This window comes from Sylvia atricapilla, chromosome 13 (assembly GCF_009819655.1).
Source record: "Sylvia atricapilla isolate bSylAtr1 chromosome 13, bSylAtr1.pri, whole genome shotgun sequence".
NCBI classification, from domain to species: domain Eukaryota; kingdom Metazoa; phylum Chordata; class Aves; order Passeriformes; family Sylviidae; genus Sylvia; species Sylvia atricapilla.
The window spans coordinates 10,605,632-10,606,091 of NC_089152.1; positions in this window are offsets into that span (position 1 = coordinate 10,605,632).

Below are 460 nucleotides of genomic sequence, written 5' to 3' on the forward strand. Positions count from 1 at the left end.
TATTCAGAGTGAACAGTGATTTATTTGGTTTCCTGTTGAAGAAACAGTGATTTAATAAGTGACTGAAGAAAGGCAGGGGAGCTTTGGGGAATGAACTGGTAGGCCAGGTGATGGCCTGAGGGAAATTGTGCCTTTAAGACAAGCAATGTCCTGTGGCTTGAACAGACATAATTCTCTCTGTCTCCCAGCCCACCAGCTCAGTTCTGAAGGAGGACAATTGTTGTGGAGTTCAGCAGTTGCTGGAAATCTTGATCATAAAAAAATACATTCTGTTTGCCAGTGTTCATGGTAAATGGGACACTGTAGTCTGAGCTCTTTCTTCTAGTAAACAAGAGGAGAAGTCTTATAAAACTATAGAAGACAAGCTTCCTTGGAGGGGAAAATATAATGTAAAGAGCCAAGCTTAGCCTGTACTAGAAAACATCTGTACTTTTATCCTCAGCTAATAGCCATAAAAATA